Source organism: Megalopta genalis, chromosome 2, assembly GCF_051020955.1.
Source record: "Megalopta genalis isolate 19385.01 chromosome 2, iyMegGena1_principal, whole genome shotgun sequence".
Classification (NCBI taxonomy): domain Eukaryota; kingdom Metazoa; phylum Arthropoda; class Insecta; order Hymenoptera; family Halictidae; genus Megalopta; species Megalopta genalis.
Window position 1 is genome coordinate 15,527,553 of NC_135014.1, and position 15,829 is coordinate 15,543,381.

General features: G+C 43.3%; 1 protein-coding gene across 1 annotated transcript in view; it reads right to left on the minus strand.

Annotated features, from left to right (window-relative positions):
• Positions 1–15,558, minus strand: part of pxb (putative Hedgehog signaling attenuator pxb) — a 508,778-nt gene extending 493,220 nt beyond the window's left edge. Inside the window, exon 1 of the mRNA XM_033468232.2 lies at positions 13,934–15,558. The gene's annotated coding sequence lies outside the window, so the exon portion shown is untranslated. The remainder of the gene's footprint in view (positions 1–13,933) is intronic.
• Between the last annotated feature and the right edge of the window lie 271 nt (positions 15,559–15,829).

Consider the following 15,829-nt stretch of genomic DNA (forward strand, 5'->3'; position numbering starts at 1 on the left):
CTGCTTTCCACAAAATGCTTCCCAACTTTTAATAATCGTTGTACAATTAAAGTTTCAAGTACCGACGGCTCACGAGACTGCTCCGGGTCGGTACGGACCCGCAGTGCCTTCACTCGTTCGATTATTTCAAGGTGAACGACGATATCAGCTTAACCCCCTTAGTGCCGACCAAAAGAAGTCGCATGTATCTGAGCGAAGTATGCCAAAACTGTTTCTTGTTGTTTCATAGAACATTTTACGACCGATTCAATCCCATGAATGTTAATAACCTTACAGATCTGTTTGATTTTTCTATTATATTTGCACGTTTTAGAAATAACCTTGTTATGCATTTTGCGTCATTGCGAGATTTATCATACTTAGCATTAAGTTTCTTCTTTTACCAGAGGCTTGCACTCGTTAATAAATAAATAAATGAATACATAAATATTACTAGAGAACGTATCTCCTAATTTTGCAGCAAAAATGACAGAGTGAAACACAGAAGGCTATAAAAACAACGTTACCTATGCCTACAGCGATCTTTCTTAGGATCTTTCCGACAATCCTTGTCAGTCGGAAACGCGCATTCCTCTTTAAAAGCCTACAGAGGTCAAGACTATCGCGAGACTTTCTCCACTTTGGGCGATCCGAGGAACACTCAGCCTCGAAAACGGAAAACAAGGAAAGACGCTCGGAAAGATTCGGTGGACGGGTCGAAAAAGTTTTGGAACGCCTCCAAAGGTGCCGTCGAGACGTGTCTCGCTCGTAAACGGTCCTCCTACTCGTGGATACGCGTGTATTTCTGCGAGCTGCCGCCCCCGCTCTGTCGTTCTCTCTAGTGAATAAATTAAATCGACTAGCCGCTGCCCGTTGACGCTAAATAATACTTAGCGCCGACTTAGCGAACGATGTTTGTCCGCGAGCCGGCTGCTTTCGGGCCATTCCACGGATGATCTCTTATTTCATGTCTGTCGCGACGCGACGCGCGCGAAGTTCGCCGCTCCGAAAACGCGAGGAAAATATCCGCTTGGAAAATGAACTCTGTAACATTTCCATCCTGATTCTTTCCACGACAATAGCGTGGAAAGCAATCGAGCAATTTTTAAAATTCATCAGTTATCCATTTTCATCCTGGAAATATCGAGATCGAACATTTTCTGTTCGAATACTTTTCGAGGCAACTGTATTTGCTCGTTAATATTTTATACTGCATTTTATATGGAATGCTATTGATTGTTTAAAGCGTCCACGATCGATTATGGAATGAATGTATTGCGTGATTAAAAATTTATTTCGCAATATTTGAAATATTCGAGCGGCGCGCACCGATCGCAATAATGCATGCTTATCTCTGGACATTTTATAGTAGATGGATTGATTGCGGAATATATTCGTTTGACAGGACAATTTTGAACGTTTCACGTTGCCTAGCCAGAATAACGGACAGGACAATGGTACTAGACGCTTCAAGCTTCCATATAACAGCAGCAATATACCGGGTATTTCACCAAACTTGACCATCTTAAATATAATGCTTATTTCGTATGATAGAAAATATGTCATGAGGAGAAAAATATTCTGTTCAAAGGTTTTTGTCATCCTTAATTTATAACAACGTCAACTGATACCGATAAAATTTTCAGCATACCTACCTAAAATTTTCAGTATAAGCTAAGGATGACAAAAAATCGCAGCTTTATCATGATTTTAACCAAAAAGGATATATGAAAGGCATTTTTTAAATATTTGTTATAGACTCAGATAAAAAAGTTAAAAAACCAGAGTTTCTTATTTTTTCTGTCAACCCAAATAATAGCAAAATTAAAAAAAGGCATTTTAGACAAGTCCCTCTATCGTCTGAAAAGAATTCAAGTCATTTAATTGACTTTTAAAAATGTTATTACATTTTGGAAAGTGTAAATATAACACTTTTGTGAGCATCGTCATATAGCATTAATTCATACTGTATATCACTGATTCATTAAAAATGACCAGTGTTCACATAATTACGGGCGAGGGTGTACATTCGTTAAACATCGATATGAGAAATTTGATTTCTCAAGAAATGAACTAGCTTTTCGCTCTCCGCACGATATCCTTTGACTTATCGAAACGCTTTAAAAACTCGTTCATGTAACCAAACAATTGTACAGTGGGTTTTCATCGCGGAGCGTCACCACAGTAGAAATTACTATTACAGCTGACGTAACGTTCCCCGGCCACCGGAAGCCATATTTCGCGGTATTCTTGCTCGACCGTAGAAACTTTGGAACGGATATCTTAACCCTTTACGCTCGGATACAGAGCGACACGAGAGGAGATGCCGGCGTGAGTTGTGTAAACGGGTTCTCTCTGTGAGAGGCTCCCGGCGCAAATGGTTGAGCCTGAAATTATTATGCGTTAACGTCCTCGAAAGCTAGTCAAGCTTGGAACGCGTAACGTCGCAGCGACGACGCGGCGCTTAACTCGGCGACAAATTTTCTGTATTACACACGGCACAAAGCGTCACTGTGCACTACCCGCAACTTCTAACTTTGTCTCTAGTACGCCTGTTGATGACCGACTGCCGTCTGCCGGTTGAATGCATTCTCGCTGCCGTTTCTATGCTGTCCAACGAGATGTCTGACTTTGTTTGCGTCATTCCACTTTCCACTTGACGCTAACTTTATCCGCGTCGTAACCCTTTCAGCAAGGATTACCCGCTTTTCATGTCTCCGGCTCGGCCAAGGAAACGCACTGCTTCGAGGCTGTACATTTTTAACCTTTCTATTTCAACCCTTCGCTGTCACACCGGGTCGAAATGTCCCACATTACTTTTCGGAGAAGTGATACTGGCATGAGAAGAATAAAATAATTAATTCAATAGACTTAGAAGTGAGATACCGAGTTCTAATAAAGGGGAGAATGTTCTAGAATGTTCAAGTCGTATTCTAACATTTTTGCGTCTCGATAGTATTGCTAGTTTTTGAGTGATCGATGCTTGAAAACTGAACTGGGTCTGAGTGCTATTATCGCTTACTGGATATGCATATCGGTAAAATAAGGTTATATTTAAACGGAAATAAGTTCTTCTCTTATTCTTTATACAGGATGACAGAATCTTGTTAATTTCTCTTAACGGTAAACTTACGGGTTGAAACGACCGGTTCCATGTTTTTTTTATTTTGAACTTACTGGAACTACGAAGACTCTCCCGTAAGAAACGATAGAATTCAAGCACGCGCTCTAATAAGAATGGCGAAAGATCTCAATAAAGTCAATCAAAATATGGTTATCGATGTAGAGTTATTAAAATCAGTGAAAATAAAGCATAGAGTAAAGGTGCATCGTAGGAAATGATCAACGATAAAGAAGCAGCGAAAAATGCCTTAGTACAAAGGATTATTAGAAATGTAAGCGAAAAGATAATAGTAAGACTTAAGATAAAGTTTACTTGTTCTTTACCCAATCTAAAAAACTGCCTACGTGTCTCCTCAATTTTCAGTAAATGTTTTCTTATTTAAATGCTGCAATAACCCTCTACATTACGCTTTTTGTATACAACTTCAATATTCTCTCTTTTTGCTTTTGTCAAAATTCTCAACAGACTTTCTTCATCAACTTTTTCTTTTAACAGTAGCAAAAGTGCAATTTCGATCCATTTCAACAAATTATTACATCTTCTCCACGCACATTGTACTATCTAATAGATGGTAATCGATGTTAAGCAAAAAGTAATCTGATTATTGAATAACGAATATAACTAATTATCCATTATAACTATTTTATAATTATTGGGCAAAAGTAATCCGATTAATGATTAACGATTGTAACTCGTTACTTATTATAAATTATCATAGATGTAACAATCAACATAGTTGCAATAATTAACTTGTTATAATCGTTAACCATTAATCAGATTACTTGAGATTACTACAGATTAACAATTATAATTCGTTACTTATTATAAATTAACATAGTTATAATAATCAACTATAGTTATAATCGTTAACCATTAATCAGATTACTTCTTGTGCAACTCTCACGATAATATACTGAATAATAAATGTATCATAGACAAAGCATATTATAAAATATCATCTGTGTGCGGACGTTGCGTCTAATCGCAAGCGATGGACGCATACAATCAGCCGTTTACGTCTGACTTTTATACGATACCCTACCTTCACGAACATGATAAAAATGCTGTTTTGCGAACACGCCTCCAATGTCCTCGATTTTTACACGTAACGCCAGAGTCGTCTTCTGCGGTGACCTCGAGAAGATTTCACGAAACAACCAGCGATTGCTAATATCCTACGATCATAATGATCGACTTCTCTATAAAGGATTTGTTCCGCGGAAAGTATTACCGAGGACGACGCAAGGGACGAGTGTTTCGCTGGAGAACCATTCATCGAATGAAGAAACTCTCGGGGATGAAGATGGTTCTGGGTCGTACGAAATTCTGAGAGTGTTCGGTAGCGGATTCAAGAGCGAAGGGCTGAAAGTGGAACTGTATAAACGTCAATTTGAGCATCGGATGACTGGAAAGCGGTCGGAAAGGGTTGGAGGAGAGGCGAGGGGTGAGGGAGGTTGGGCGCCGCGCCAAGAGGAAAGGATACGGGACGAGTGGACGGATAAAGGCGAGAAAAGTTGACTCGTAAAGAGAAACCAAGAATCGACTAAGACCAGGGGGACCGTTCGGTGCGGTCTGGGTGTCGCGGCCAGACGACGGGAACCCACCCGTTCTCTCTCTCTCTCTCTCTCTCTCTTCTCTTTTTCTCTCTTTCTCATTCCCGCTGGAGAGTTCGGTTCCGGGAGTTAAAGTTTCCCTCTGCTGATGACCGGGAGAGCCATCGGGGGCTCCGCGCCGATAGAGAACGGGAGAAAAGAGTGTTTTACGATAAAACGGCTCGGATCCAATTTATCTGACGCGGCGGCGCTCGAGGAACCGGGTCGTTTCCGGGCTATCGTTCCCTCCCATTTTTCCATCGGCGCTTCCCTTTCGGTTCCGCGCTTTGCCGCGCTGCTCAGCTCTGCTCTGCTCCGCTTTGCTTTGCCCTGCTCTGCTCAGCTCCGCTTTGCTTCGCTCCACTCTGCTCTGCTCTGCTCTGCTCTGCTCTGCTCTGCACTGCTCTGCTCAACTTTACTCCGCTCGGCTCCGCTCTGCTCTGCTCCGCGCCGCTGCGGCACGTTTCGAATCGCCTCTTTCGAACAGACGAATATATTTCGCGACTGGTTTTCGGCTAATGGCGAACATCGGGCCGGTTTCAAGCTTCCATCACGGGACATTTACCACGCCGGGCCGCGCAGCTCTTCCAACATCGGATCGGAGAAACACGATGGGAAACCTTTCTTTACCCTTCTGCGGCCCAAAACGGGCATTTCCGGGCATTTCTTCTTTGACAGGTTTTTCTGCTCCCGAAAAGCGATCCATTAGATAATTTGACGATTATATTTGCTCTTTCCCGGAGGTTTCCCAAAGCATTTATATCGTTAACATAATTGCTCAATTTTCGGCAATTCAATAAAATAAATTCCTGTGAATATATATATAAATTCCTGATATGGTTTGAAAAATTGCTGAATGAAGTTCAGAGTGTCGTCGATAGTACAGTTGTGTAAATAATCCGCCGTCCGAGGTATCCGAATATGAATCCTTTGACCACGAAATCTCTAATTGACTCTGAGTTTGGAAACAAAAATGGACAATTTGGAAAGTGGAGCTACAATCAATCGAGCCTTGCAACTCATTTTTGTCGTTGCCGATTGTCAACAATTATAAAAACGAGATGCAAGATTCGAATAATCGTATCTCCACTTCCCAAATTGTCCACTTTCGTTTCCAAGCTGAGCGTCAATTAGGGAGAATTTACTGTATACGGTTATGTCTCCCTAACTGACGCTTAGATTGTCCACAAAAATGGACGATTTGGGAAGAGGAGACACGATTATTCGAGACTTGCAGCTCGTTTCTATAGTCGCTAACAATCGATAACCATAAAAAACGAACCACAAGGCTCGAACAATCGTGTCTCCTCTTCCCAAATTGTCCATTTCTGTGGACAATCTGAGCGTCAATTAGAAAGACATTATTGTATACATGTACGTCCTCACAAGACTGCAAGACCTCCGCTGTTGCACCAACTTATCATTCCGTCAACCCTTAACGGTCGTAAGTCACCTCTGACGTGACATTATACATTAGACTTGGATATCTGACATCCGATAAGGGTTAAACATTGTGTTTATCAAATGGAACTTGTTATTTATTATCTGTGTCGTATTTCTTTTTCTTTATGATTATCTTCGTAATGGTATCCGACAGCCGGTCACAGCGATTGTTTCAAATGGAACTTGTTATTCATTATCAATATCGAATTTCTTTCTCTATGATTATCTTCGACAGCCGGCCACAGCGACTGATTTGCCTATTTCCCTTCGTTTGTACTGATGGTTCTATCCGTGACTGTAAGTGCATGAAATTAATGTCCGTCAACATTTGAGCCGTTTATTTTGAAAGTGGCGTAAGTCACATTTTTTTTTAAAAATGAAAAGATACCGTTCAATTGTAATTAGTGTTACCATTAACTTGATTTTTTTGAAAAAGTGACTTATGCCTCTTTCAAAATAAACGGCTCATTTGATAATGTTCATCACATTTTTTCGCGCATTTCACGTACTCGCATAAATGCAGAAAAATCGACAGTGAACTAAGAACAGTTCCTGTTATTGGAAATGAAATTTTTATCGATTCCCGGGGCTTTACAATCTCTTCCAACCGTCACTCTCGCCGATATTCATTCCCAAGGTGCTAGACACTGCGCCCCGAAGATTAATTACTCTCCCGGTTGAATCGCAACTCCGATTCCCGTGAATCGAGATCGTTATCGCGGCTTCGGCCGCCTCGAGGTCGTCCTCTCTTCGGAGTCCGCGTTTCACAAATGAAAGTTCTTCCGCGATGATCGCGATTCGGCGCGGAGACGTGCCTTCCCAGAAGAGTGGACAATGTCAACGGGAGGGGAAGAAGTCTAATTAATTCCTCTCTTTCCCGCGATACGTCAAAAAAGCGGGACAGCCTTAACGAGAAAGTCCGGGGCGATAAAGCGATGATTTATGCGGTAACTTGTGGCGTTGGCCGATCCACGGAGTCCGACCCTATTAAATAATGACGCCGACGCCAGGAAGCTCACGTGACATTGACTAATCTCGACCCTTGATTAAGGGCTGCTTCGCACCTTCGCGCGACCCTCGGTTCGGTTTTCCGAAACGATTGTCGCCGAGATTTCCTGGCCGCGAGATCGAAAATAGCGCGAGCGGTTAAAAATACGGGAAATCATGATGTCACGGCCGCTTCGCTCGAACAACCGCGAGGAATTAGCGAGCCGAGAGGAACGAGCTTGTTTACAAGACGGTTTACACGACCGTGGAATTTTCGACGATGCGTTTGTCTGCGCGGAAGTGGAGCGAATCCTGCGTGGGAGTCACGTTCTCCTTCTCCTGAGAGAGACACCAGCAGAGGGAAGACAATGGAACTATAATTTCTAACGGCTGTTGCTGCACTTTAAACACGTCCACTTTTTTTGTCTACGTTGTTACGCGAGCCGTGATTTATTACGCCGTGCACGGTAAATTGTGTTCAATTCGCAAACCGGAACGGTAATAAATGTTCCGCTGTTTTTATAGACTTTCAAACACTTTACTTTGCTGTACTTGATAGATCTGTGTACAAGTTGGTGACATTTTCAAAACGCTTCGGACGTTTTCATCCGTCCGCGCGGTTACGGATTACCCCTCCAACCGCGGGCGAGTTTTTGATTTTACGGTGAGAAATCGCGGGCTGGATTTATTTGTTATGCAGATGAATTAAATTAAAATGGATGTAATAGGAGAAACACGAAAAGAAGTAATCTAAAATTTAGTTTTTCATTGCTAAATTTTACGAACGAGAATTCCACGTTACCCGCGATTGGAAGATTAATAAATTCCTCGATTGTTACTTTCTCTTTAAGTCTCGAATCGATTGCTGGATATTCCGCGTTTAATTTAGGTATTATTGGCCAAGATTGTTTCATTCGTGTCGAGAATCCGCGATTTATGACAACTTCAACATTTATTCATGCTTAACAGAACGAATTTTACGTATCGTGCAAACGTGCAAACGATCGAATGAATGTACAGTGTCCCACAAAAGTGTTCGTACACCTTCTAAAACGTAATAACTTTTTTAAAACTGGGCTAAGTGAATTGAATTTTTTTTAGATGATAGAAGGACTAGTTTACTAAACGATGACTAAAATGCCTTTTTCTAATTTTGCTATTAGTTGGGATGACAGAAAAAGGTAAGAAACTCTCCTTTTTCAACTTCTTTTTATCTGAGCCTATAACGAAAATTTAAAAAATGCTTTCCTAGTATCGAGTTACAGGAAGAAAGTTTTTAAAAAACTGCAGATTTCTTCCAGTTTTTGGTTCAAAATCGTGATGAAACTACGATTTTTGTCATCTTTAATATATTTTATGACTCATAAGAATGTCAATTAATTTCAATAAAATTTTCTGCAAAATTAAAAAAAAATCATTTTAGTCATCGTCTGGAAGACTAGTCCCGCTATCGTCTAAAAAAAATTCAAGTCACGTAGTCCAGTTTCAAAAAGTTATTGTGTTTTAAAAGAAAAGTGTACGAACACTTTTGTGGGTCACTGTACATATTGCGTACCATACTCAAGTGAAGATTATTTATTACCATCGAATCTTTAATAATTCGCACGTAAGATTTTATTATATCCAGATTCGAAATAATGCAGCCTGCCGCGGCCCGTGTCACCGAATAGGCCCGTTGCGAGGCAACTCTATCAAATCGATGACAAGTAACGCGTCCCCTGAATGGCGTAACAATTCGCGCGACACGGGGGACGCGTCGTCGAATGACTTTTAATTAATTATACCGACGGTTCGCCCGGGGAACGCGTCGTTGACGGTGGATAAACAATTATCGGCCTCTCTAACGAGGGTAGGTTGGGGAGATACGCTGCGACATCGAGCGGAACTCTCCCGTTTTTATCGACGATACGCGTATCATTGATTTGCTGCGGAATTTTGCCGATCATCCTTTGCTCCCTCGTACCAATTATAAATCAAAGACGTAAATCATTGAATAAAACACGGAAAAGATACGTCGTGAAACAACCAAAACTTACGAAAAGTTTAAAAACAAATCAGTCAAGCAACATTCAAGAAATTACCCGGCAGGGGCAGGCATAATTAACCCGTTGCACTCGAATGGCGACTCTGAGGCGCCACTAAAAATTGATATACTATTTTTCAAAATCATTCTGAGAACATCAGACTCGTTCCTATATTTAAAAAACTTAAAATTGCATTGTACTTGCTGCAATAGGCTCAATTTCATATGCATAAATCGCAATAGATTATATAAAATAGAAATACTGTAGATCAGAAATCATGTTTTGGATTTCGAATTCAAACAGCTTCGACTGCAAAGGGTTAAATCAAGCTCGAGATTACGAGAGATAATTGAGATATTATAAAACATTTTTTGAGATCGCATACGACATAAAAAATAGGGCGTGTAGCATATTTTATTTGGACGACGGGCAAGCGATAAAGACTTAACGCATAAAATTTTATTCGACACTATCGAATATATGTCCAATCGAATGAAAATACATTCGGAGAAAAATTTGCCCGGATAAAATTTTCATGTGAATTATTCGTACAGGAATTCGTACAGAAAATAATTGATTTGAATAAAAAAAATAATAGAATATAAAGCGTCTTTTTTCACAGTTCATCGATTTCTTTCTTTCGCGTTCGTTTTTTCGAACGTCGAATCGAAAAGTTTGCTACTTTTTATAATTCTATAAGCAGTCGAAATTGCATTGATCCCGAATGTATTCGTCTAAATATATTCTTATAAGAATACGTAAAACTAAAAGTAGTCAACGATTATTCGCATTGTTGTTCGAATTATTTCGCGATCTCTTCTCAAATATGTACATACAACGAAGAACGCGAATAACCGTTCTTCGAATAAAATATTCAACGGAAAGTAATTCATTTTAGATAATGATCTCAGATAAATATTTATTCGTAACAATTCGAATAATGCCCAACACTGTGATTTGTAGAACGCTCGCCAATTATTTCTGAATACCACAAATCAGCAAATTTCCGAGCAACGCATGATTTACACATCAACGCTCCGCTGTTACGTTCATTGGAATCAAAGTCCTCGTAAACGCTGCTGTACTTCGCAAACTGCAGGGCCAGCAAGTTCGCGAGAAATACGTGAAATTAATATCTCCGAGGCGGTTGCGTGGTCGGCAGCGTTATCGAGAGATATCGGCTCGTTCGAAGGTGGCGAGGACCATCGTCTCGTTACGGGGCCGCGTTAACGAATTCCTTGACATTTCCGCGGGGCAATCAACGGCGCGCCGGCCGGCCTCGTTAAAGTCGCGCGATCGAAATATATTTAAAGATGGCTTTAATTTTCGCCCGTTATCGCGAGGGTTCTCGCCTCGTTTCGGTCTCCCTGTGCCGCTTGTGCCCCTCCTCGGAGTAGAAGGATGCGCCGAAGAAGGGGGACGAACGGGTATTTACGACGGTGCGCGTCCGCACGCACTTAAATACACGATATCTACGTAATTCCGGTTCGCCTAATGGAGATAAGCCGGAACGTACGACGCGGTTTTCTCGGATGGCGTAATGAGCGAGGACACGGGGCCCTTAATAATGCCCTCGAACTGTTCCCTCCATTCGGTCTCGCCGGCTGCCAGGTCTCGTGTCCCTCCTCTTCGGCTCGCTCCGCGGTCCTCTCGCTTCCTACCGTGTCCTCCCGCTTTTTCCCGATGTCCTGGCCCTCCGCTCTGCACGATAGACGCAGGTGCGCCGGAATTGCCCGACCGACTCGCACAATCTGAACCTCTCCACAGCTTTACGAGCGGCTAAAGCCGAGCTTCTTACGCGCTACCAGCATAGGGTTACCAAGCAGTTTGAGGGAGATTCGATAACCTCCGTGTCGCGACACCGGTGACGAAATAATTAATCGCCGTGATCAGGATCTCCCGATAGGTAAACCGGCGTCAAGGTCAATCTGATTCTTGGACCGGGAATTAATTTAATTTAGCTTGCTCGTAAACTTTACACGTTTAGTCAGGCAGAAAAATGTGTTTCCATAGTCATTCTAACATGGAGCGCTGGGTAAATGTACCCATTGAAGTTCTTTCGTTTTCACATATGTTGTACTTTTCAAGGAACTAAGCAACACGTGTCTCTTTATATCGCCGGTAATTCGGTTTAAAGGACGGAAACGAACCCGTAAAAGTTTAGCGTGTGATGAGAGTAATTGGAACGTCTGGTGGAAATATGGAATTCTCTTGAATTTTAACGTGCCCTTTGGTAGTGGTTTTCACCCCTTCGAACCGAACGATCATCGATATAAAGAAACACATTTCGTTGAGTTTTCTGAGCACAATAACACATGCGAAAATGGAAAGAATCGGAGGGGGACTTACCTAATGATCCTTACCTAAATCGATTTTCGAATTTCGAGTATACAGCGAATTGCTCTGTGATGAACTAATTAATTTCGAAACGTTGTTCGCTTTCACGTTCGTTCGTTATTCGTTATACATATGTCTTTAGGCAAAATAAAAATTATCTGCATCGATTGCAAGACGTAGGATAATAAGTTTTAATTAATATATCAACATTTTTAGTTTACTTTTCTTTTTTTTAATTTTGTCGCTACTCTATATTTCACCGAAACATTTTTCCCATAAATGCATAACATCCGCAGTCTATGTATCAGCTTAAGATTAGTACGGATGTGCATTCGTAAGAGGAAACAGTATACTTACTGTCTTACGGCCTATTAAAAGACACGTATGTGTTCAAATAAAATAGCGATTACTTAATTAAAGTAATAGATATAATCTTTACTCGTTTGCATAATAGATAGTACTGCACATGGATCAGCTTAGATTGGAATGGTTAGATATATAACATAGTGAGATAATAAATAATTCACATAGAAATCCGAAGGATCCTGTAGCATAATAAGAAGAAGTAGCATATTTTCCTGACGAGACGTTATTTATTGAAAAAAACTGCACGATGCATGATTCGTTTGCTGTGTAAGATTGTTCATTCGCAGTACTTTGCAGTAGTTATTGCAAGAACAAATTTTCTTTTCGAACGAATAAAATTTGCCAAGAAGGCGAACAAAATTGTTTCGACTGCAGTTGAAGAAAATTCGCAGCTGCAGAAGAGTAAGCTCGCAGCTGCAGCTGCAACTCTCCTCGACTCGATGCACCGGAGAGCTCGAGACGCTTCGATACGAATAAGGGAAGAATAACGTGGGACTATTACCCTCGATGCACCGCCGGTGGAGGGTTAGAGCGCAATAGACCGAGAGATTCTACGGAGACGAGTGAAAGGTCGCGCAAAATCGCGCGTAGGGCGCAAAGAAACGCCTGCTGCGGGCTACGCGGTCATTTCCCGCGGGAGCGCCCTTCCACATTTTTCCTAGCAATATATATGTATATATATATAGTCGTCTCTTCATAGAGATTCATTCCCAAGTTAATAAACAGTCTGCGGATCTTCTTGCTCTTATCACGAACCTCTGCTCCGTTAAATGCGGAAGAGGCTTCAGAAATGCTTAGGCTAGCGCCGTACTTAAAAGATCGAACATATTTAGGACAATATATACCGAATTACTACATAATATACCTCAATGAAATTTCGCATACTTGTTTATATATGTCGAAACTACAGTCATGAATTTGTATACATTGTTACCGCGACGATTATAGTAATTGTTCTCCAACGATGGTTCACAATATTCCGACCCTAAATAGGGCTTAAAGGTTGCAGGATTAATTCCCAATTCTTAAGGTTTGCTCAATACATAAACGAATGGGTTAGAATCATGTACATGTTAAAATGTTCAAACGACGAGTGAAGTAAATTATAGTTACCATAAATTAACCTAACTGTAAATTATCTTAACAATAAGTTTGGAAAATAAATAATGCGAATGTTAGTGAACCAATAACATTCCTTGTTTCTCACAACGAGGATAATGTGTGACTTACGCTACTGCGATTACAACGTGCTGAAATAATTAACTCGCGAATTTCGAAATACAGTAAATTCTCTCCAATTGTCACTCAGCTTGTAAACGAAAATGGACAATTTTGGGAAGAGGAGATACGATTATTCGAGCTTCGCGGCTCGTTCTTATAGTCGTCGATTGTCAACAACTACAAAAACGAGCCACGAGGCTCGAATAATCGTATCTCCTCTTCTCAAATCGTCCAGATTTGTTTAAAACCTGAGGGATAATTAGGGAGAATTTATTGTACCACTCTCTTCATCCTCCGTAGTACAAAAGTCAAACACATTCTTTACTAATTAAAAGTCGTACCGAGTTTTCGATTGTAGAATTATCGAGATTCAATAACCGAGCGAAACCGTCCAAGATGAATGGTCTGCTCTTTCGCGTCGTGACTACTACAATTTTGATACTATCGACCAATCAAAATTCAAAAGTACAGTCTAAACACGTAAAAACGAGTCTGTTGAATTTCGTAGAAACAGATCGTTCCGTTGGAAAGACAAAAATCCCAATGTATAGGATAGTGAAGCCGATTACTGTGTGATAACCAAATGCCGCGCCTTCGGTTTCTTTTCGGACATAATTAACTTCGTAATTATCGAATGAGACATATTAAATTTTGTCGTTCTTCTGTATGATTTGATTCGTTAAATATAACGTTAATTATTCCCGAAAACAAAGCAAGGTCACAGCGATTGGTCACGCCACATTAACAGGCTCCGCTACTCTAGGCGCTGAAACAGATTGAAGAAACGTTCGCGCGAGGAAATATCGATTTCGGCGGAGGATCCGCCAGTCGACTGGCAAACGATCGATGTTAGGACCTACCTTTCGATCCTGAACGGAAGCCCCGTATGTCACGAGTGCGCAGTCAGCATTCTCCGTTGCTCTGGATGTGTCCAGGCTGCCCTCGGTGGCCGTCGGTGCTCTCCAAGGAGTGTGCGAGCGTGTCGTAGCGATTCAGCGGCGAGCATGCATGCAGGCTTCAAGTTCAGGGTCTCAGTTCCCGTGGCAGACGAGTAACGGACAGCCACTTCGGCCCCCTCGGCACCGCGAGCATGTAATCCGGATCGTCTCGCGAGAGTGCTCTTCGTTTCTCCACTCGGGATCCCGGGCCGAGTCAAAGTCCTCTCGTAACTTTCCCCGTAGCACGCTTGTTCCCTACTCGGAGAGCACCTTAGACGCGAGCTACGCTACCTGACCGCGGTACTCGGTTCCAGGATCCTTATCCGCCGATCTCCGACACAAACCGTGGATCTCCCACCGAGCGGACGATCAATGACGCATCCAGAGTTCCTCGAGTTAATCGATCCTCATTACGCGCCACTTCGATCCTCTATCTCACGGACCTCCTCCGATTCTGTCCCTCCCTCCCTCTCCCTCTCTCTCTCTCTCTCTCCCTCCTTTTCCCACTCCTCCAGCACGGCTACCGGTTACCCGCGCCGATTACGGCGATTTTATTGTCTGCTCGAGATCGAAGCTCGCGGCCGTCCGATCGGCCGATGTCCGATAAGGCGCTAACGCGCTAATTGGCAAGCGGAGCCAGCGTACCCTATCCCCCGAGTTAATTATATTTAATTGTCGGCCCATTAATTGTATCTTTAATCACCCGGTCGAGATACAAGCCCGCCCGCTGCAGCGGCCCGTACGTCGCAAAACTTAACGATCCGAATTAGACCGCTTCCTTCGGAGCCGGGAGAGAAGGGGGCGGGAGGGGAGAGGCAGAGGGACTCGCGCGAGAACCGTCTCGAACGCACTCCGCGGCGATTAATCGTCTCGTTAATCTCTCCTTTCTTCCACGAGAACCTGCTCCGGCGAGCAACAAATTCCTAGCGAGAGCGGAAACTCGACCGGACTTCGACGTTCCGAGCCTCTTCGACGCTACGGTCTGTCTCTCTTTCTCATACGGTTCCCCGAGCGGTTCGCCGGCCTCCCGGGAGGATCGTCCGTCCTGCTGAAAAGAGTTTCGCGCGGCGGAGGGTCGTCCACTTTCTTCTGCTTAGGGCAGACCCTTTCTTCGTGTCCCTGCGGAACGCACCCGACGCAAAGTTCCCTTTATTACGCGGATCGATCGGTCGCTCTTCCTCTTCCTGCTTCGGGACCGAGAGACAGTCGAGGAAGCTGCACGCCACCGGGATCCTCTAAACCGCGAAGTTCCTGGTAGTATCCACGAACGAGAGAGGACGCGGCACTCCGACCCCGCGGAAAAAGATCGAACGATCTCGGGGAGAGCCGATCGTGAAGCGATCGGTGGCTTCCTCGTGTTCGGACAAGAGCGGAGAAGACGAACTCGCGGCGCGGGAACGGTAGACTAGAACTGCCGATTCGGCAGCTCGACTGGACCTTGGCGACGGGCCCACGCGATCCGCTCCGGGTTCTGTAGTCGCGGAACTGTCGGCTTCGCGGAATCCGGTAGCTCACCGAGGGAGGAGGTAACCCCGCAACGAAGCGGGTTCTCGGCACGACTGAGAGGCTCGAACCTCGACGCCGAGAGCCACCCCCGCGAGAGGGTGGCGGGCCGAGATGGGGAGGAGAGGACGGCGAGGACCGAGAGGGCGGAGGGCAGGCGGCACGAGCGAGAGGGCACGCGACGCGACGCGAGCCGAGCGAGAGAGGGACGGAGAGGAGCGAGGCGCGCAGTCGCAAATTCGAAAGCCGAGCGACGATATTAATTACATCCTTTTCGAGCGACGGAAACGAATCGAACGCGCCACGCCGGAATAC